General features: G+C 47.3%; 1 protein-coding gene across 6 annotated transcripts in view; it reads right to left on the reverse strand.

Annotated features, from left to right (window-relative positions):
* Positions 1 to 12,944, reverse strand: part of UBAC2 (UBA domain containing 2) — a 1,796,755-nt gene that overhangs the window by 1,097,371 nt on the left and 686,440 nt on the right. The window lies entirely within an intron of this gene.

Here is a 12,944-nt window from a genome sequence, read left to right on the forward strand (position 1 = left end):
TCTAGCCAATCCACAGGACGCTCCTGGTTTAGATGTTAGGGGCAGCTTTAACTCTGTCACCTGAATGCCATCAGTATTCCTAAAAGCTTGGTTGCCCCGCCCTTTCGAGGGTCATTCACCTCTCTCCAGTCCCCCTCCTACCACCCAAGACGCCACTGTCCAACTACCCCCCACCTCCTGTGGTGGTGTTGTCCTTCCATCAGCTGATCGCAAGAAATGCCTCTAAATAATATGTATTTAAACAAGGTAATCTAAACAAGATTAAACTGAACCAGACCTTTCCTTCCCCCTTTCACCAATCAGTTACAATCAAAACTTCATATAGCTGTCTTTGGCTGGAATTGTGAGGAATTGGGGGTGCCAACAAATAGGGGCTATGTCTTTAAAAGTGTAGATAAAGGTCCAAGATGGCTGCCGTGGGGAGAACACAGTGATCAATGCTCTCCTGAACCTCGGAGCCTCCAAGCAAATCTCTGCATGCTGAGCCCTCCCCAGGCAGCGAACGTAGATTGCCCGTGTAGAAGGGGGCTATCCATTAGTGTCAACCTTACAGCCATTTAACGGGGTCATCCAGAGGGAGAACAGTCGGTGCTTAGCCCTGGGTACGGCCCTGCATGAGTCCGGAGAGAAGCCATGCTGTTGCAGGGACATCCGTGTGGGCGGACGCAGTGAACGCTTCAGGGCAGTGAGGAGAGCGAGTGGAGCGGAGGACCGCCCGGGAGCCTGACAGCATAGCCAAGAGGTCGCCGCAGAGAGTGGGCCTTGGGAGCCCCGGAGAGGGTCCAGAGGACGCAGCGCCTTCAGTGACGCAAAAGACAGGCAAGAAGGTAGCCCCAAAGAAGGTGCAAGAAGACCGCCTGCCCCCTCCCCCATCCAAGACTAAAACAGTAAGCGGACTCGGGGGAGGAGGAGCTTCCAATCAATCGGCTCCCTCGGAGGGGACCAACATTGACACAAAGGGACAGGGAGACTCGGAAATCCCCTGGGGCCAAAGGGGGAAGGACACCGAGCACTCCCCAGCGTTCCAGTGATATAAGTGAGTCCAGGACCACACTAGGGCACAAATTATAAACTGAGCTCCAAGGGGGCTCGGGGATACTGTACTCTGCAGGAAGGCGAACAAGGGTGTGAATTGTCAGCAGGCCCCAAACCCACTTTGGGGGAACACAAACCCCCAGTGGGAGACATTTGCAGAGGAAAAGGCAACGCGCGCCCCCTAGGATAGGGGGATAGCAATAGCCCAGCTCTCAAGAACAGTATACACCACTAAAGAAGGGCAAAGACGGCCACATACCTAACAAATAACCAGTGATGGGAAGAGCCTTCCCCCCAGCCGGAGCAAGGGATCCCTGGCTAACAGAAAACATCTGGAAACCACAGGGGTCCAACCCCCAAACAATAATCTACCATTTAACCTACTGGAGTACAAAGTCGTCAACTCATACCTCCAGCCACACAGAAAACAAGGACGACAGTGGATGGCAAAACTATATTTCCCACACATTGAGCGGAAGCCAGGTAAGACTCACCATCAGCCACGTTACAGGCTTTCAAGGAGAGACTAGGTCGGCAGCGAGGAGTGAAAAACAACAATGTCCAAAACTAGGGGAATGTAACGCTCACCTGGTTCCCAAGGGGGCGCTGGTCTAGTCTGGATTGCTGTGGCCTCTTCTAGCGTGATGCGCAGGACCCGTAACACCGATTGGACAGGACCTCCAAATCGTGCTTGCCTGGCCCGTAGGAATATCCTTCTGCAGATGAGAAAGGGGATTAACAGTCTGCAGAATAGTGTGCTAGCTCCCCCCTTTCCCCCTTCGTTCCTCTCTAACTTCCTCCAAACCCCGGTTTAAGCTCACCTTATGGTTTGGAAGGATGAACTCTCCATCCTGCTTCTGGTGCAGGGGCGCGTGTTCGTCCAGTTACTTCACTGGTTTTCAGAATGGCGCTGGCAAAATCCACTTGACTTTCCTGAGCGATGCGCCGTAAGTATGAAAGTTCAAAGTTCAAGCGAGGCCCCCTTTATGTTGTCTTTCTAACCTGTGATCTGTCCTTTATTTGAGGTGCAGAATGAAGGCGATGCGTCAAGGGTTTAAACTGCCGAGGTGAGTAGTGATGAGGGCGATCCCTCTAAATGTCCTTATCATTCCCCAGAAATGTCTCTTGTCCTTTCCCCATAGGGGCCGGGGTACGGTACCTGCCAACGGGGCGGCGCCGACCCGAAATGTGGAAGAAAAGCCGATAAGTATTATGGCTGTTAATCAGGCTTTCCTTCTGTGTTCTTTCTGCTCACCTTTTGTTTCTTCCTCTCTCCCCTAGGTGCAGAGATGTGGCGTCCGATGCTGACAGCCGCGATGGAGCCGGGAGATGTCTCGAGGACAGGTGAGTGAAGCGTGGCGCTGCAGCGAGCAACGCAATGCTTTTAAATGGAAGTCTTTCTTCAGGGATGCTGGCGAGAAGATTCCGGATGCAGGTAAGAAGTTTGAAATAGTCCTTGGTTTTCACCTTTCTCTTCTCTTCCTTCCTTGCAGGTCTTCCAGGTTCGAGGCGGGCCTGGCTGGAGTCCAGGAGCAGGAGCAGACACGGTGAGCGTTAAGCTGCAGGAAGCAGAACAACGCGAAGCATGAGCTGCTGTCTGGGCGTGGCTTAAATAGCCTCCAAAGAAGTCCCAGGTATGTATCCTTCCCTGGCCACGCCCGAGTGAAAAAATAGTCCCTATGAAAAAATAGTCCCTTTCAGGTCTCAGGGAGGCCTGAAGCGTGCAGCATGGTCTGCATCAGGTAAGTGCACAAAACACCTCCCTTTATGAGCCTGGCGCCTATGGCGCAGGGACTGATGTCCAACATGAGCCTGGCGCCAAAGGCGCCAGGACTGAGTCCAAGGAGCCCCTATAAGGGGCCGCTGGGCTTTTACCCGAGGGCATGGTGCCTGCTTCCGGGGGTGCTGGCCCTGGCCTGGTGCTCCGGGGGTAGGCATCATGACAGGGAAAAGAACTGCCAGTAACCTCGAAGGGTCCCAAGAAACCTCCCGATTGCAATCTCCAAAGAATGTGTGGCAAAGAAGCGGTCTCCTCCTAGGGCGCCAAAGGGACAAGACCATACGGACTGGAGCGAGCCCCAAACGGAGGAGCGCCAGGATCAGAATGTGACACAGTCACTCCACAAACAATATTTTAGGGACTTTGCTGACAAAATATCGGAAACTGTTCAGAAACAAAGGACCATCATGAGAGAGGATCGACGGAAGCCCTCCAGGAGATAAAACAAGACATTAATAAAATGGAAGAAAGGTCGGATACAAATGAGAAAGCAATACAGGAATTGACAGAGGACTCAAGAAAAACAGATCTGGGTAGAGCAACTTGCAACTGCAACCTATAACCTAGAGCTTCAGACAGAAGATTTGGAGAACAGGTCGAGGAGATCTAATATACAAATCAAAAACGTGCCACAGGAGGTTCCAGATAAAGAAGTTGAAGCAGTGGTGAGAGGTATCTTTGAGGATTTACTGGAATCCGAGGAAAAGATAGAGGTGAAAATAGACAGAATTCACAGAGTCGGCACCCCTAAAGCGGAAACCAGGGGCCCGGCCTAGAGATGCCCTAGCTGCACTGCAAGACTATAAAATAAAGGAACAGATACTGCACCTATCGAGGAAAGCCTAACAGATTACATACAATGGAACCTACCTGATGCTTTTGGAAGAACTGCCCAGACAACCGCGGCCAAAGGTAGGCAGATGGCCCTGGTCATTCAGGCACTTAGAGGCAAAGACATTAGATATAGGTGGACATTTCCGTTTGGTCTAGTGTTCGAATGGAAGGGTAAGCAATATCAGATCACCTCCTACGAGGAAGGCCATAGGATTCTGGGTATTGAGGAAGACTACCAGGATGCAAGGCCCCCCAACCTAAGGGGCAAACAGGGCTCAAGAGCTGGGAATGGTCAACAGTGGCAAAACCAAAGCGGAACAAGAAGGGGGGGGCATCTACCCCAATTGAAAGGCCCTCTAATCGGAAGGGAATGAGCGAGCTGGCTAACTACAGAAGTGAATTGAACACTGTGAAAAGGACAGCGAGGTACAAAGGGCGAACCAAAAGCAAGCATGGGGACGGTGACCAATGGGAAGGACACAAAGGGCTCCGAGCGGAGAGGGGGACAGGGTTGGAATCTAGAATGGGTTGGGGAGAACCTGGTGAAGTGCAGGCTGAGGGGTGCAAGGGGCTCAATTCCCGAGGAGGAGATTCGGAGGGAGGGCTAGAGGCAGATTGAGCCCGCTCAGCCAGGGGTAGGAGAAGAGAAAGGACAGGGTAAGGGGGATGGAGGGAAGGGAGAGGGAGGGGGAGGGGGTAGAGGGGGAGAGGGGAGTCTGACCACGAAAGAGATGAGGCACAGGGAAGCTAATCACGCCTTTGATAATCGATAGCCTCAAAAACTTGTGCAACATTTACCTGAATATAAGGGGGCTAAACTCCCCATTGAAGAGGAGAAAACTGAAAAGGTACTTAGGTAGGGAGGGACATGACATATTAACCTTGCAGGAAACCCATGTACATACCCGCGACAGGGATCGAATGAGACTTCAAAGCTGCCCCCTAATATATCAGTACACGGAAAAGAACAAGAAGGCTGGAGTGCTGATAGCATTACGGAATAATGTAGACTTTATAGTGTCCGAGATGGACAGGGATACTCAGGGGAGATACCTAGTATTAAACATATAAGGGAGGGCTACACAAGAGCAGCTCTGTATGCCCCCAACACTGGACAGGACGCCTTCATTCAAGGTACCCTGAACAGACTAAAACAATTTGCATAGGGCCCTTTAATTCTAACAGGAGATTTTAACTTGGCCTGCGATCCAAAAAAGGATAGAACCATAAAAACCAGGGGTGCCCAAGCGAAACCATCGAAAGAGTTCATTGAGAAAGTGGATCGGCTAGCCCTAGTGAACATATGGAGGTAAAAGGAAGGGGATAGGGTAGGGTTCACATTCTTTTCCAATGCTCACTGATCCTCATCACGTATAGATAATGTGTGGGCATCCCTGAGCTTTTGGGATGGGTGGGGGCAATAGATGTGGGGGCAATTACCATTTCGGATCATGTGCCCCTGTCATTCAAACTAGGGAGAAAGCCAGGGCACCCAGGATTCTGGAAATTGAGGTACACAGGATTCCTGTTTAGGGACGAGGTTCTGAGTAATGAGTTGGGTGAAGGGGTCAAATCCTTCTTTGAAGATAATAGTACAGAGGACACAACAGAGCAAATGAGATGGGACGCTTTTAAGGCCACAATTAGGGGGGAAATCATTGCAATAAAAGCCAGCAGAGATAGGGAACTAAGACTGGTACAAAAAGACCTGGAGTAAAAATTCAAAAGTGTAATGTCCAAGATGGGAATGGGAGCACGTGGGAAAATCTGAAAAGCGTATAGTGTCATAAAAGGTAAACTGGAATTTACACAGACAAAAGCAGCAGAGAAGTCACTAATGTTCCTAAAACAGAAATATTACATCAAGGCCAACAAATCTGATAGTCTCCTGGCCAGAATGCTGAGAAAGGAAGAGAAGGCTAAAACTATAATAAAAATAAAAGGTGAAGGGGTAGGGATAAGCTCGGACACCAAGGACATCACCCTGGAATTCTTGAAATTTTAAACTGAGCTATAAGGCTCAGCTAATCCCAGCGAACACTCCCACCAAGCATAGATAAGGGCATGAGAAATGTCCCAAATTTCCAACCAGGAGAGAGAAGCATTAGAAGTGCAAAAGGCTATTAGGCCCCTGCCCACCCATAAATCCCCTGGCCCGGATGGGTTTAGTGCAGAATTGTATAGGTCATTCAGGGAAACTGATTCCATATTTGGTTCCTCTCTTCAATGATATGAGTAAAAAGGGAAAAATAACAGCAACTATGGAAGAGGCCAAAGTGGTCTTACTCCCAAAAGTAGGTAAAGAGCTGACAGTATGCGGTTCTTACAGGCTGATAGCTTTAGCAATGTGGATGCAAAGATTTTTACAAAAGTCATGGTGAAACGCCTGGACCAGATCCTACCTAACATAATCGGCCAGGACCAATCAGGGTTCATAAGGAGCCGGCATACGAGTGATAATACAAGGAGAATAGCACATCTTATAGAGAAGGCCAATAAAAAGAAAATTGCCTGTGTTGTAGTAGCTTTAGATGCGGCAAAGGCCTTCGATTGGGTGGAGTGGAGGTTCCTCCTCACGGTACTGAAGCACATGGGCTAGTCAACTACCAGAATCCTTGAGATTGGCAATAAATGGCCAACTATCCGATTAGGGTGCAGTGGGGTACTAAGCAGGGCTGCCCTCTTTCCCTCCCTGCTCTATGCCAACTACTTGGTACCACTTTTGGCGGGAATAAGAGCAAATAGAGAGATAGAAGGGATACCATTCGGGGTAAAGGTTCACAAGATTGCGGCTTTCACAGACTACATACTTTTGATGCTGACAAACCCGGAGGGCTTACTTAAGGCAATGTAGAGCGAGATCTTACGGTTCGAGATGGTGGTCGGCCTGGAAATAAACCCCCAGAAAACAGAAATTTTAAATCTCACAATCCCGAGAGAGATAGTGGAAGGGCTCAAGGCTACATCCCTGTACAAGTGGGTGGAGAAATCCATAACATACTTAGGAATAAAGTTAACCAGAACTCTGAACGGGTTTTATGGGGCCAACTACCTCCCCAGGCTTAAAAAACTGAAGAACAAATTGGTCGACTGGGGCCCACTAACAATAACCTGAATGGTCAAGATCAACGTCATAAAGATGGTTATTTTACCACAGTTGTATTATTTTGCGACCCTCCCCATCCAGATTCCTGCCTCCTTCTTCCAGACGGTTCAAAAATACACAGGGAGGTTTGTTTGGAACAGTAAAATACCAAGGATAGATAGAAAGGTTATGATTAGGGTTTCCGGATTTCGGTGAAATCCGAAAATAGCCGATATCTGACACCTCTTGACTTTTTTTTTATATTTCCCGGGGGGATAAATACTGGCATTTTCTATAATTTTAATATAATTGCGGCGGGAGGGCAATTCGAACTGCTGTCTTGCATGGTCTTGTTTCCAAGACAGACGCACTACCAATGAGCTATTCTCCCAATCCAGGCTTTACTAAGCTATTGGAACTGACATTACATTAACCACTATTGCCACCCTGTGGCAGAAGGTTGAATTACCCATATAAATCCCACACACCGATCTGAACAGCTTTCCAACTGTTCATTTACTAAGTAATTTCCCCTCTGTTGGCATACACTATTGGAATTAGGCTAACGAATATCAATGCAAAGTCACATTTACAGTAAACTTCTAAGCAAAGACCCTATCAAAGGCCCCTTTTTTGCTGGTTTGAATCCCGTTCCCGCACTGCATTGGGCACAATATTAAAGATGAAGGTTTGTGGACTCAATGGCGATTTTAGTCTTTATAGTATGCTTTTTACAACTGTTGCCTTTACAGTGGACTTTTTCTATTTATATTAGTCGATAGTTATGTAGTTATTCTTCCTCCTAGATGTCTCAGTGTTCCCATTTATAGGTCAGAAAGATGGACGATGGTTTTGGTTTTAATGCATGCTTGTATGGTGTAGCCAAAGGTGTTGGTTAACTGTTTAGTGGCCTACTTGCTGCCTTAATCAGCCACGTGGCGTAAATGTTCCTTTTGATTCAATCCGTTGTCATTTGCTAAATCTATATTTTCTTGGGTGGAAATGTAGTGCTGTAGCTGTTGTCATTTTTTTTACTTATGTGTCATGGACTGTGCATCTGTGAAAACAAGTGTTAGGTGCGCTCCTTCCGACGTATCTACACTACAAGCACAGAACAGCTAGCAGATCGTGTTAGCTGTTGTAACTCCCAAGTCCAATGAACTGTTTGTTGCTGAAAGCTTTGCATCTCCTCTGCTTTGTTGTACACAAGACAGAGGTGTTAAGTGGTGTGTTAAGAGAGAGTCCACATGTTACATTATGTGGTGAAACCAAATCTCCAATGTGCACCCCTCAATACATCCACAACAAAGATTAAAAAATATTTACTAAAATGAATTGGGTCGCCTAATTTCTGCGTCCTTAAGGCAGCCGTGTCTTTTATAAAAGTCATCCTTTTTCGATATGTTTTGGCATTTTTAGCAGGTGCATATCATGGAGTAAAACTAGGGCAAACATGTCAAGGTTCAGGGTGAATATGTTTCTATTGTACTTTAATGATATGTTTAGCCCCGACAGATTACATTGACCTATGCAAAAAGACGACTTTCCCCCAATATTAATATAAAACATGTATAGACGTTGCTCTGCACACTACATACTATAGATCTGCAAAGTGACTACACACTTCCATGGGTAAAGGGGCCTAGAGACAAGCTCTTGGACATATAGGGTGAAGAACACCTAGGAAAAAGGAGATGGAGGCAAAAGTAAGTGAAGGCTTAGGGATGAGGGGTCATTAAAAGAAGAAAATGAAAACAGTCGACATAGAAGAGCCAAAGTAGAAGATCACAAACACTCTACACACATTTTCTCTTGCACAGGCAGCACACACAATTATAACAAAAATTTTGCTAATCTGCCCCTATGTGTAGGGTGACCAGATGTCCCAGTTTTCCCAGCCCGTTGCCAGATGCAGGGGTTGCATGGTCTGGCACATCTACAACAAAGCCACTTCATCCGCTTGGGTGCCAGGAGGACACACTTCCGGTTGGACCAGCTGTGCAATGCCCACAATGCTGCCAGTCCCTGAGGGAGTGCCTTTGCCTCCGGTCCCCTTGGTTCCCCTAATCGCTCGCGGGGGGTCAATGGGCCCAAAGGCAGGGGTCACTTTGGGAACAACATCACAGCTTCCAGTTTGGGGAACTTGCTGAGGAATTGGATGTAGATCACTTTGTGTGTGCTAGGTAAGCTGCGCTATGGGAATGGTGTGCAGCATCTACGTGCACAATCCAAGGGGTCATGAAGATGCAGCAGCACTAAAACACTAACCTTTTTTTCCATACAAAATACACTTAAACACGTTGGAAGAAGCTAGTGTTTGCGTTTCATGAATAATGCCAACAATAAAAATGTAGTCTGTGATTGATGCACATCTTTGAGCGATGGTTGCAAGAGTGCGATTTTCGAGGTTAACCCCCCAAACCTGGGCACATGTTATTCTTGCAGCCGGTCATGAGGTAGGGTCATCTCTCTCATTTATTTATTTAAATAAATAAACGCGAGATTACCCTACTTATGCACGCAATGAAACCATGTAAGAATATTTCTGTGTTTATACTGGAAAAAGCAGTTATCTGCGATTTTTTTAAAGGGGCAAACGGGAAAACACTGATAAACAGATTATGAAAAGGTTTGAAAAAACTGAAAAAACACTCCGAAAGTAAAAAAAAAGAAAAAAAAGAAGAAGAAACCCCTAAAACAGGAAACCCTAGTTATGATGATGCCCAGTAACAGAGGCGGTCTGGGGGAACCGGATCTTAAAGCGTACTTTATGGCAACGCAAATAAGGATAGTGAGGGACTGGATGAAAGATGACCGGGAAAAGTTATGGAGGGCTATGGACGAGGCTGTACAGGGGCTAACATGGAGTAGGTACTCTGGAAACCGAGGGGGGATAGACCAAAAAAGATGTACCACAGCAGGATATTGACGGGAGGGGACTCTTGGGACGATGCAATAAGGCAGGCTAAATTCACCAAGTTTCTGTCTCCATTTACACCAATTTTTGGCAACCCAAGTTTCACCCCTGGCTGTGGAGATAGGGGCTTTTGTGTGTGGCGGGAAGCAGGCTGCCGAAAGATCAGGGATATGTTTGTTGGCCCGGCTATTAAGTCATTCCCCCAATGCAAGGCAGACTTTGGAGTGGAAGAGACGGTATAGATACTTCCAAATAAAGCATTGGCTCACACAGCCGCCCATGAGGGAGGCAGCGACTCACCCCTTAACTACTTTCGAGAAATACTTAAGTGTCAGAATCTGGAGATAAACCTCTTGTAGGGGCACTTTATAAGTTTATCAAACAGGGCGAAGCACATGGGGAACTGAGATATATGGCACTCTGGCGAGGGGGTACAGGCCAAGAAATTGAGGAGACGGAATGGATGCAACTGTGGGTCTATATTCCCAAATTAGCAAGATCGCTACAGATCCAGGAAATATGGATTACATTCATGTTGCAAAGGCATTTAACTCCAGATAAACTACACAAATGTTACCCCTCAGTATCCAATCTGTGCTGGAAACAATGTGGAATGGTAGGGACTTGGAAACACATTTGGTGGGACTGCCCTTTAATCCAAGACTACTGGAAGGTAATATAGGAAGCTCTGGGGAGGCATTGGGTCTGAAGAACTGTGGAAATATAGGGCTGTCCATAATGGGGACTGGTTGGGGAAGTTGCCCTCCAGAGCGGAGCGCAAAATATATGTGATTTTGATGATGGCGAGGGCGCTGGGGGTGGTGCAAAAATGAAAATCAAAAGAGCCTACTACCGAGCATGCCTGGGTGGGAAAAGTTTGGAATTTTGCAGGACTGGAATGGCCCACTTAATCATTGCAAGGGTCTCACCAAGACTGTCTGGAGGACTGCACAACATGTATAAATCAAAGGTGTATTTCAAATCTCATGGCATTTAATAGTTATTCTTTTTGTAGCAATCTCTTTATATAGAACCAAACATTGAATTGTTTTACCGAAAAATATTCTTTATTTTTATATAATACATATAAAGAAGGTAAAAACAAAGTGTATAAAAAATAACCACATTCATTAAAAATACATGACTAAATGTATCATACAACAATTAATTTCAATTCCAGCAAAGCCACACAACACAACCAACTGTGACCCACTCTAACTCATAAAAATCAACCTCATTCATTTACATTAATGCTCCATTAATACAATGCAAAGGGCACAAAGTAAAACATTTGTAAAAAGACAATACGTCTTACAAATCAACCCAAAGTGCAAAGTGCTATTTTCACATTAACTGCACCAATTCATTACAATGCTGGCATATATCAATTATCTAATTCTGATATAAACATTCTCCATAACAATCGTATAGACTGTCCAATTTTTGTTCTCCAGTGGAGCTTAAACAAAAAGGTGTCGACTCGAGTTTCGACTCAGTATTTTACATTGTTTCCATGCCCAAGCCATCTTCAGGACATACATGGATCCCATTTGGGATCACATTGATGTGTGTTGCCAGTTGACATATTTATGTCTCTATGATGGAGTTGCCAAGGTCAAAGGTGTCATCCAAGCTGTCCCTAGGGTGCCGTGTCTAACAACTGAAATGATGTAGACTCAGTATTTGTAAAGACTGGTGGGGGGGTCTGTACTTCTGCTCTCTATATGGTAGAGGAGAGGCACAGAGGACCCCAGCCAAGATTCTCTAATACGGTAGCGATGGGCGAGCAATCAAGGCCTAGCTTCTCAGGAGGTGATGCAGGCTGGTTCTTAAGTACAGTGTATCCCCAAGCCCCCACAAAGGAATGTCCACACACTGTATTACTGAAAACACAGTCTTTATATAATTAATATTCAAGGGTTATGTACACTTATCACAATAACGCACTTTGTGCTCAGGAAAATCAATAATGGTAAATATCTACAATTCTAAAGTGGTACCACTAATATTAGACCTCATTAAAGTGCATTCACAATACTGTAAAAATGGCACACAGATCAATAAGAAGGAAACCAGCAATAGAGAGAGGAGAGATAAAAGATGGTTGAAACAATAGGCAGAATACTGGCCCTAGCTACTGGACACAGTTCTGTGTGGAGATCCCCCCACCTGGGCAACCTGTAAAATAAAGAGATATAACACCAGCCCAGTCCAGATATTGTTCAATAGTCTTATTCTCTCCTGCAATGTTTTTACCCCCCCAATGTACCTGGTGGAGTCGAGTTCTTCGAAGAGGCGTCGACAGATCCTTCTTGAATGACCCCCTTTAAAGCAGGAGTCACGGATCGTCGAGAGGCGTCGAGAAGCGTCAAAGAACTCGGTGTTCGGTGTCGGGGAATCGACGGCCCTTCTTGAATGCCTTCCCTTTCAAGCGGGAGACACGGGGCGTCGAACGTCCGACAACAAACAAGGTAGAACGGCGTCGATGAGGCGGCAGGCTTCGATCCGAGCGGTGCTCGTCGGCGTCGAGACGTCGGCGTCCTGCGAGGAAGAGGCGTGCGGGGCACCTCGGCGACACTAGTTCTGGACCGCAAAGATTGTGGATGACGGTGGCCCAGCAAGGGCGTCGAGTCGCTCGAGTCTTTGGGGTCGTGAGGTGGCGGGAAACCCACCGGCGGATTCTCCTCGGCGCGTTGGTCGTCCTCGACTTTCTCCGGCAGGACAAAAGCGGTCGACGGTGCGGACGAGGGAGTCCTTCGAGTCAAATGTTCTTAGGCAAGGAGCGGACGGCTCCGGTCGTCGGCGGCACGGCGTCAAGTGGTTCCCACGGCTGGGCAACACAACCTCGACGGGCCTCCAGCGGTTACACAGACCTGCGAACCCTGGTCGACGGCAATGGACTTCGGCAGCGTCGATGTCCGGGTGCTTCACTTCGATCTCCTCGGCGGTCCCGTCTCGGGTCGGCAGCCTTTCGAGGGTCTGACTTCCAGGGCGCTTCGGCGAAGATTCAGCGGTGCTCGATGGTCCCTCGGAGCACGGGAAGAGGGCGCCTAACCAGGTCCTCTCTCGGGTCAGTCCTCGACGATTTCGACAACCTTCAGTTCTGTCGAAGCAAATGCCACAGCAAGTCTTCTTCTTCCAGCTGGACGTCGAGGATCAGCAAATCCAGTTACTCTTGAGTGGAGACTCAGCTTCTGAATGCTTCTGAACAATTTCCAGTGGTGAGAGGTCCCCAGATATACTATTCTGTCTCTCATCCACACTGCTGGCACACACACAGCAGCCAATCACAC

Source organism: Ambystoma mexicanum, chromosome 7p, assembly GCF_040938575.1.
Source record: "Ambystoma mexicanum isolate Mex_15411 chromosome 7p, UKY_AmexF1_1, whole genome shotgun sequence".
Taxonomy (NCBI): domain Eukaryota; kingdom Metazoa; phylum Chordata; class Amphibia; order Caudata; family Ambystomatidae; genus Ambystoma; species Ambystoma mexicanum.